Raw genomic sequence first — 9718 nt, 5'->3', positions numbered from 1 at the left:
TTTTAACAAGCACCTTCAGTGTGCTCAAAGATGGGTTTATCTGTATTCTGTCTCATGACTTGCACACAAGAGCTATGCAGAAGGATGAGGTGGGCAGGGGGAAGAAAAGACAGCAATTAAGGTAGGGCAGGATGAGAGCTGGATTAGATTTTTATCAGCTGTGACTGCAGAGATAATACAGGAAGCAGGTAAAGAAACTGGAAAACCACAACATCTGGTAAAAGTGAAGGAAAAGGAATAGTTTATATGAAAAAGTATAGCCATGTCTCTTCTTTTTTCCCAGATAAATGTGACAAAATTATCAATTTCAGTTTCAGTATTCCAATTGGAATAACTTCAAATCTGTATTTTAAGCAGATTTGAGTAGTAAAAAAAAATTACTTAATTTTTATTAATAAATACTTATCCAACATCAGAAGTCATAATTAGAAGCAAAATCTGAGGTTGCTAATTTCTCTCTTATAAGACAACTTATTCGGCTAAAATTGTCATACTATTTTTTTGTGCTTCTCCTGAGATATCTTATCTCCTTTTGTTTGTATTTCAGTAGTTCTCTTAGACTACAAATGAGGTTGTCCTTTCCTCAAGTACTACACAAATACAGTAAGAGAAACTCTGGAACAAAAGAAATTATACTGAAAAGCTGAGAAGCTGTAGATTAAAACAAAACAAAACAAACAAACAAAACCAACAAAAACTCTCAGCAAAATGTGGACTTTTTTTTTTTTTCTATTAAAAAAAGAGGTTTTTCAAAAAAAATCACCTAGTAGATGAATTAAAAAGATGCATTTTTCCTTTTGTATATTGAATTTCATCCTATTTATCAACCTTCTCTTCTTTTCACCAGGAGCCCCAAATCAGTGTAAATGTCAGTTAACTACTTTAGGTCAATTAAAAACCCCCAGCCTTGTTTCCTGTAGATCAAGTAGTTTTAAAACCTCAAAGATGCTGAAGGATCCTCTGAGAGATTTGAATATTCTATACTTTAACCGTTTTGCAAATCCATTTTCACAGACTCTGTAAGAATACAAATTTTTCATTTCATCAAGTACTTACTAACTGAATCCCCAGGTCTCCATCTATATCTTTATATATCCTTTAGCTTGCACTTCTCCACTCAAGTTTATTGTAAATTACCCAACTGAACAGCAACTCATCAATCCACGGGGAGTTAGAGGAGTGTAGGAATGTACAGAAGGTATGCTTGGGTAGGGTGTTTGAATGTCCAGGAAAAAGAGAAAAAATGCAAGTATTGGTATTTCTGTGAGGAGAAAGATTTTGTTTTCACCCAGTCCACTTCTCTGAGACTTCACCTTCTTAACAGACTCCTGACTTCATCAGAAGTCATATCTGACAGCCTCCTCTGCAATCTGAAAGACACAGGAAGCTATATATAGAGGAAAACAGCCTCCATGAAGCCTTGAAAATCTTTCCAACAGCTTCCTACTGATCACAAAAGCTTGGATTAGCTGGCCCCCTGAGGCCATGTCCAAAGAAGATTACAAGCCTATCTTGTAATATTTGACAAAAGTATTCCTTTTCATGCAGGAATTGTCTCAGCAGATTTCTGGGTCTGATGTATAGGATGAAGCAGCTATAGACCAGCAGGGGTGTGTGCTTTGTTCTTAACAGTTGCAATCATCTAGGTCAGTATGTCTGACACAACTAATTATCCATCTAGCTATAGAGTCAGAAGGTTTGTGTGTGAAAGAACTATGCAATGATTAATGAAATCATGTGGCACAGTAGGAAAGTGGCACTGGTACCTCTGTTACATGGTAAGGACTCAGTGTGGCAGGAAGTAGAAGAGATGAACTATGGTCAGAGGTATTCTATGATCATTAAAAATCCTCTGCTTTTCACCACAGCTAAGAAAATTAACCATAATATTCTAGCAAATTCCAGTTTCAGTAACTGGAGTGAATTCTGTTTTAATTCCTGTTGCATTTTCAGATAATCCATTAGTCATCTTCACTCCTATAGTAATAATGGAGAGAGAGCAAAATTGTCCTACAATTTCCTTCTTCTATGCTTCAGTCCTTATCTTATAATATGGGCTTTGAAGAGTCAGTGCTAGGGAAGAGTGGCCTCCTGTAATCTTTGATATGAGCTGGATGGGACCCAGTGATCACATGTGGAAAACTCTTTCTTGTAAGGACAGTGATGCAGACAAAACTTATTTTCATAAGTAATTTAAGCCTTAAGTGGAGATAATGGAATGAAATTGAGAATATTTATCATCTGTTAGCCACTTTGGATCATTTTGTTACTTAAAATATTGTTATTTAAAATATTTAAATGATTTTAACAAAATATAAATTTGGTTATTTAAAATATTAAAATATCCTCTGATATAAATTGGGATAGTTCTATTGAAATCAATGTTGAGTTTTCTCTGTGTGACAAGGCCTTGACTGTACATCTTTCCTGCAAAGAAATAAAACAGGGTGGTGTCTAGTTAAATCAGTGGAGATGATTTGAGGCCCTTGATATAATTTGATCCAGGATATTACATAATGGCTTTTTGGCAAAAATTTCTATAATTTTTTTTTTCTATCTTTACATGGTTACATGCATGGTTTAGGTTTCCAGGGCCAAATGCCATGAAGATTCATATATATCTGACAAAATATAGCATGTTGTTTATGCTCTGCAAGATACATTTATTCTTCTCTCTTCTTCTGTTGAATTTTGCTGAGATTATCTCCCTTTGAGATATCACTCCCTGCAGCTGAGTTTCTGTTCATGTCATCTAGTCGAGTTTTGAAATTCACAAATTTGTTTCTTGGGTTATGGATCTGGCCATGTAAAGAGAGACAGATGAAAATATCCATAAGTCCTTTATCCTCCTGTTCTGAATATAATACAGCAATGCTATCCAGACAGAGAAAATCTATGCAGTAAAGCCCTAAGTATTTGTTACATGTTAAAATTGTGTTCACAAATCTTCTCAATACTCTTTAAATTTAATCTTAAAAGACAAAAGATGTATCTACTCTTCTAAATCCCTACTTGCAGAAGGATGTCCAGATAAGAGCCGAGAGTATTGTCACCAGTTACAACGCCCCTAATGCCTGCATCTTAGTATCTCTAAACAAAAAGTATCCCTCTTTAAAATCTCAAAACATTACCCATTCTGTCTTATTTTTATTCCCACCCCTCATTTTCACAATAACATGTAATGAAAAATTTATTTTTTAATTAATAAAGAAGCAAAAAGAGGGCAAAAATAATACTGTGGTAGTGGAAGATTAGATTTTGACTTTTTATTTAATTGATAACCCTGAAGGTACTGAGTTGAATTAATAGTAATTCCATTACGTTTTCTAGAGCTATTCTGATTTGCACCAGAAGACAATCGTGAATAATTTATAATACATATATTTTAACAACATAAACAAAAATATACTAAACAGTGTATTTAACAAGAAACATGAAAGAGATTTTTGCAGATCCTACACTACAGCCTTTGCAGAATTGTTTCAAGAACCTGGAGTTCTGCGTTATATGATTTTTTTTAAATCTGTTTTATTTATGATTTATTATGCCTGACAATACGTTAATAAGAGAGACATCATTTCATTTTATGCCATGTAATGTAAATGTACCAAATAGTGAACAACTGAAGTGAAATGAAGCTTTCCACCCCCTTATCTCTTGTTCTAACTCTACTGCAGTATGAGCCATGATTGGTGATACGTAATACTGCATTCATGATCTTCTAAACTCATAGAAAACAGTTTTCCACAAATAAGTGTGAAACATATTCAACAACACCAAGGACATTATTCATTGATGTACATTCTCCTGTGCTTTATGACAACTTTAACTAACTTCTCTTGTACCTCTGTATTCCTCATGTGCTCTTCAGAATTAATGTAACAAATGCTATTATATCTTACACTCTTGTAAGTCATCAGATTTTCAGCAGAACTTCTCCTTCATACCTGGGACATACATTCCTGTGCCTAGCCTTTTGAGTGCCTTTTTAAACAAAGCTAGTTTTGGCTACAGTCAGAAACAGAATGCTGACTAAAGTAAGAACTCCCATGAGTCTTTTTTCCCATTTGGTATTGCCTATAGCTTTGCATATTTTTGCAAGACTATTCCAGTTCCAGACTTTTGCTGCACTGCTGGGAAAGAAAGCATTTGTGTGCCTTTAGGTAAAAGTCTGCTGGAATACGTGGGGAGGAGGGGTTACTCATGTCAGCAGAATTACCTAGGACTACTGAGGTCTTGAATTCTCAGTAGCACTCAGTGGCATTTGATGATTTAATCAACAAATATACAGGTTGAAAATTCCAGTTTGGTTCCTTTAGTCACCAAGTGGAAAGAGCTACAAAGTTACTCTCTGTTTATATAATTTTAGAGGTTTATGAATTGATCAGGGTTTTTTACTTCTTGCCAAGATGGGAAGAGCTTGTACATCCTTGAGGTAAGGAACAGCAACCAGCAGTTCTCATGGGTATAACAATTTCTTATCCTTCCAAAATTCATCTATCTCTTTTTGTCTCTTTTGGCAGCATGGCACAATCTAATTTCAGCTCCCTCTATAAAACAATTTGCTGTTCCATTATTCTGTTACTTACAGCAGATATGTAACTCCATTCCCATACAGCATGTGAGACATTTCTAAATGATATTGTCATTATCTCTGTTATTATTGGAAGAATTTGGGGGATGTCAGAAAACTGTCAAATCCTATGGAATCAAACTGCTCCTGATAAATAAGAAGCAGAACCTGCTTATGAATGACTAAACACAGTTCATCAGCAACACTAGCTATGGAAAAAAAATTGTGTCAGATCTTGCTGTCTCAGCCATTTATGACTGCATGAAAAGGATATTTTTTTCAGCAAGTAGGAGGAGGACTCTTTGCAATGGGAAAGTCCTATACTGACTTTTGAAAATATAGTGCCTAACCCACTAAATTGCATTGAGGTTTGTGAAAATTATGTAGGCAATTGTAGACAAGCCAACTGAGTACAACATATCGAGTCATTATGGTACCTGGGGTATGCCCAATTACTTGACTTCCTTGCTACTCTCCTCTTTACCAGTTACAAACTTTTCTGAGTTTCTCTAGCTGGCAGCAGCTGCTGTCATTGACCCTCCTGCATTTGCTTCCAGTACGTGCTTCCTTCTATGAAGGGTTAGGAATGATTTATTCCTACAAATAAAGGTGTCCTCCTCTCATGCCCATTCCTGCAAAATTATATGTGTAGATGTGTGTATGTATGGTTTGTGTGTGTTTGGAGCCACAGAGTGTGGACAGACCACACACATAAATTTTACATGCTAAATACTAATAGTTCAGAAAAGGACGTCTTTATTAGGAGAATGAATTTTTGTGTGGTAATATTTGTATGTATTTGTTGATGCTTATCATTCCAAGCTGGATACAACCTTTTTTTTTTTTTTTTTTTTTTTTTTTAAGACCTGAGCAGGAGGAGCTTTACCAGGGCTGGAGTTTCTTAGCTGCTTTATCATGATAAACACAAAGACATGTCTACTGGGCTTTTTCAGAATAGTTATGCAGTGGAGAGGACAAACTACAGCTCATAATTTTTTATAGACTGGAGGAACTTATTGCACAGGTAAACAAAAATAAGAAACTTTCACGACCTGAGATCCATACATCTTCTGCTGCAAGAACTGTTTAAATTTCTCTTCTTCTCTCTAATACAATCTTAGAAACTGAAAAGAAATAGAAAATAAATAGGCGTCATGGCTTGATGTACCTTATCACAACCTTAGCAACTCATCTTTTGGAAGAAAAGATTAGATTTTCATAATATGGTAATTTATGATGAACTATGACATAGAGAAGATAGCAATACCATCAATCAGTTCTGATTTATAGCGAGGCCTCAGTTGCATTTTAAAACAACTGTGCCAGGTATATAAGTGACGGTAGCATAGCTTTCTAACATAAAAAGAAATTATTTAACAAGATGTGGTTTTCCACCTGTTGACAAAAAATCACAGCTATCTAAGAACATATACTCAAGCCCTCTGTTTCAAACCTGGCAGCCAGCTACTTTTGCCCTTGAAAATATTTCTGGAATATAAATCTGTTAATCTTGAGGCTTGTCAGCCTGTCAAAGAAAATGTATATTTGCACTGAAATAGTTAATTTCTGGTTAGTTTTGAAAATGAATTGAAGTAAAGAAAATGTAAGAAACCTTACTGAATTCTAGAAGGATTCTAGCAAGAGTTAATATTGTTTAGAGAGCAGCAATTTAATCAGAATGTAATATTCCACTCCAAAAATGTCTTTATGGGGGTTTAATTTCCATGAATACCTTTCTACAGACAATCTCTTAAACATATATATGGCTCATAGCACCCATGACATCTAAGCACTGTACAATTCCTCTGTGATGTGGTGAAGTGCTATCATTACAATTTTCAGACACAGTAACAAGGCACAGAGGATCCTATTTGCAATGATATTGGTGCACTCAGTGAGGACAATAGGGTGTTGTTATAACTCTTTCCAAAGCAGTATTTTCTGTCTAACTATTTAAAATGTTTGTCCCATCCTCACTCACTCCAGACTCAAATGTTTTTCCAGCAGCCTGTCTTGATTTTCAGTATTATTACATGTACATCTGATGCTGAGATTTCTCTACACTGTTTCTGACAAATTCAAATCTGAAGCCACTCTTGAGGTCAAGATTGCCCATTCTTCAAAGTGTGAAAAAGCAGAGTGTGTATTCTGAGGCTACCTCAGCCCATGCTCTGGAGATAACTGGAAGCTTAGAGACTTCTAGAAACATAATCTGGATAAAAGATTTGTTCAAGCCATCTGAATGGTCTAACATGGTGGTAACTATTGTTTATTCTCTTTATTTGAAATTAATAAATGTAGGTCACCATTTTCTTAAAAAAAAAAAAAAAAAAGACTGCTAATGGGCTTTAGGAACCAACAACAAGTCCATTATGTAAATGTTCCTCAGCTAAAGACATAGATAAACTTAACAGCATTGGAAGCAAGGGTTTCTTTGTTTCTTTTTGTTGTATCCTTCCAAACCCTTCCTTTTCACATCAGAAAAAATCAGGTTATTGTTTCTTTTGAAGTCTTGACTGTTTCCCCATCTCAAAGGCAGAAAGGTGAACTGCCCATTAGCAGCCCAGTCAACAACACAGGCCATCCGATACCAATTATAAATAGTAAAAGATAATTAACAAGAGATGGTTTAGAAAAATTCATCTCAGACAAGTCTAAGCAGTGACATTTTAAACTGGTAGACATTAAGATAAAATCAACTGCATGTATTAGCTATAGAATTAGTCATTAACATTTAAATGTAGCCGGGAGGCAGAAATGAGACATCCTGCTGGCAAGAGCCACAGGACGTATACATTATCCTCAAGAGTGAAAGCTATTAATTGTCAGGGAAGTAAGGCAGACTAAGGGGCCTGGGAGGTGAAAATCATCTCTAGCAGGTGCTCACACGCAGTCCTACCAGTCAGGTCTTTTCAGTAATGTAAGGTACTCTTTAGCTGTGTGGTTATGATTTTGTATAGATTGTTTCATGCTGCTGTTTGGGCTGGAGGTGCCACCTACATGGTGTGCAGCCTCCTTTAGAAATTACACAGGGAAATAATGAGGAAAGCATATGGGCCTTCACATCCTGAGCTTTCATCTCTTTATTTTCTCTTGTCCAGGCATGCTTTGGGCATATCCTCCTCGTTTACTCCCCCCCTCTACTGCTATTACAGAAAAGTCATGTTAGCTTCCACGTTCCTACTCTGCAATCATCTTAATAGTTGCAAAAGGACTGCAGAACATTTTATGTCATGAAGAATTCAGTTTTATGCAAACTAAGAAAAAAAAGGAACCACTAGATCCTTTTGTCTTGATAATATAGTTGTGTTTCTAGGCTGACAATTGACATCCCCTTAGTGTGTCAAGGATAGTATATGCACCTTATGAAAGTGCATTAACATCATCAAAAGAGAAACACTGTAATAGCAAATAACATCTGTAGTAGAAACAAGGCCACAGTAAGGGGTCTTCTTTAGGCAAACTTTTCCAAAACATGAGACACACATTAATTCTATTTTCTGTCAGGACATGTTTGTCCAGATTAGAAGCTAGTGTCTGGGGCTTATTCTGATTGCAGTTAATTCAGAATTTAATTACTTCATTAAGTTTTTAGACAGAAGGATAATACAGCCATGAAATTAGACTGGCATGTAATTTTCTGATGAGAAATTTATCACACAATCTGAAGCCAAAAATTACTTTTTGTGGCTGCTAAAGCTGGTTTGTACAATGGTTGAATCATACTAAGAGAATAAAGGAAATGGAGTAGAACAGGTGAAATGTAGATAAAGTGCTTCATTTAAAACATTTTGTTAATATTTACTTTGTAGATCTATAGGGAAAAATGAAACACAACTGAAATAACATTTCATTTTTACCTAATAATCTTAACACATCCATCAATGAATTCTCACTCTTTTGTTTTTTCATCATCATACCTTTCATGCCTATTAATTCTGAGGTTTACCAGATGAAGCCAGTGTGAACATTCATGTGATTACTGGTTATCATGTTTAATATGGAAGCAGAGTAAGCTGGTTTGCAGATATGCTTTTATGAATGACAGAATGAATATAATAGCAGAATAGTAAACAGTGTTAACCGAGTCTCTGAGCAAAATCTGCCTGTACTGGAAAGGAAGGACCATTGCCATTTACTAATACTAAAACTTACTGGTTTGGTCTTGAAAAACATAAGTGATTATTCTTCAACTCTTCTCAATTTCCCAGAATTAGAAGGTAGAGGGTTTTTTTTAATTTATTTTTATTTTTATTTTTTTAGGGTTTTGTTTTTTTTGTTTGTTTGCAATTTTGTTAAGATTCTTCTGTTGGTGGTGGTGTTGTATTTGATCCCCTTTTTCATGATACCCCTGTATGTGTATATATAGGTATAAACCACCACACTCATTCATATATATGAACCTAGAAGGTCACTTTTTTGCTAAAGATCTCAGAATACGCAGCAAGACTTGATCTGATTAGATTTTTCATTCATGATTTAAATTGTGATTGGGTTGGGGTAGCTGGATATGTCTTTCTGTTTCCCTCTCCACTCATCCAGTGCATAGCAGAAAAAAACCCTGAAATATCTATTTTTTTTTCAATTGTGACAAGATTTTTTATATATTCCTTTTATATTCCTGAGTGGAAACTAATAGGGCCCATTTGTTCTGCCTGACAAGTGAGTCAGCAATATAATTCTACATTTCTAAGTTAGGTCATAATGAAAAAACCCACAGTGAGTCCTTTAAGTATTTTGTGAAGCATTTGCTCATACAGATGATTTTTAACTGCTTTAAAATATTTTTGGTGCAATTAACATAAATATGTGGCATTTATTTGAGCTTTGTTTATAGAATACTCTTGTTCACAATGTTTTTCCAATTCAGCAGCTTAGCATTATTGCTACATTTTCAAACCAGTAAGAGGTGTACAATGAGGTCAATGACTTGCCTAAGGTAAGAAGGGAATTTTATGGGATGTCTGGGAGTAGATCCCAAGTCGTCTTACTCCTTTTACTGTATTTTTCCAGGAAGACCGTTGCTGTGTGTATTAAATAGGTTGGAAACATAAGGCTGTTCTGATAGTCTAATTTCTTGATGTATGTGTAGTAAACCCTGAGTCTCTTAGAATTACAGCAGATGATATAAGGAAAGTGTAATTA

The sequence above is a fragment of the Empidonax traillii genome, unplaced genomic scaffold, assembly GCF_003031625.1.
Source record: "Empidonax traillii isolate 1590-97213 ecotype Southwest subspecies unplaced genomic scaffold, ASM303162v1 scaffold57:size2250009, whole genome shotgun sequence".
NCBI lineage: Eukaryota > Metazoa > Chordata > Aves > Passeriformes > Tyrannidae > Empidonax > Empidonax traillii.
Note: the sequence above shows the minus strand (reverse complement) of the source record.